This window comes from Sinocyclocheilus grahami, unplaced genomic scaffold, assembly GCF_001515645.1.
Source record: "Sinocyclocheilus grahami isolate Dianchi unplaced genomic scaffold, SAMN03320097.WGS_v1.1 scaffold306.1, whole genome shotgun sequence".
Taxonomy (NCBI): Eukaryota; Metazoa; Chordata; class Actinopteri; order Cypriniformes; family Cyprinidae; genus Sinocyclocheilus; species Sinocyclocheilus grahami.
In genome coordinates this window covers 990,414-990,830 of record NW_015505485.1, presented here as the reverse complement: position 1 = coordinate 990,830, position 417 = coordinate 990,414, and the positions used below count along the sequence as shown (strand labels likewise).

General features: G+C 36.9%; 1 protein-coding gene across 1 annotated transcript in view; it reads left to right on the top strand.

Moving 5' to 3' along the window:
* LOC107601453 (probable phospholipid-transporting ATPase IA) overlaps positions 1 to 417 on the top strand; it is a 143,000-nt gene that overhangs the window by 13,595 nt on the left and 128,988 nt on the right. The window lies entirely within an intron of this gene.

Genomic DNA, 417 nt, shown 5'->3' with positions numbered 1-417 from the left:
GTAATGGCTGCTGAAAATTCAGCTTTGCCATTACAGAAATAAATTACATTTGAAAATGTTAAAATAGAAGTAGTCATTTTAAATTATAATAATATTCTGCAATATTTCCGTTTTTGCTGTTTTTGATCAAATAAATGCAGCCTTTGTGAGCATAAGAGGCTTCTTCAAAAAACATTTAAAAAAAATCTTACTGACTCCAAACTTTTGAACAGTTGTGTACTGTTTATATTGCTTTTGAACCCTAAACCGATTTTGGTTGCACTGCTTCTGTGTAATTACCAGACGCTGCCGTCACTGAGGGCTCCAGAGTGTTATAAACATGCTGTTCTTTTAGAGACAGAAGGTACAATTACTCCACCACCGAGCAACCCGGCGTGACCCTGTAGATGCACCGCACATTAAATTAGCGCCGCTGTT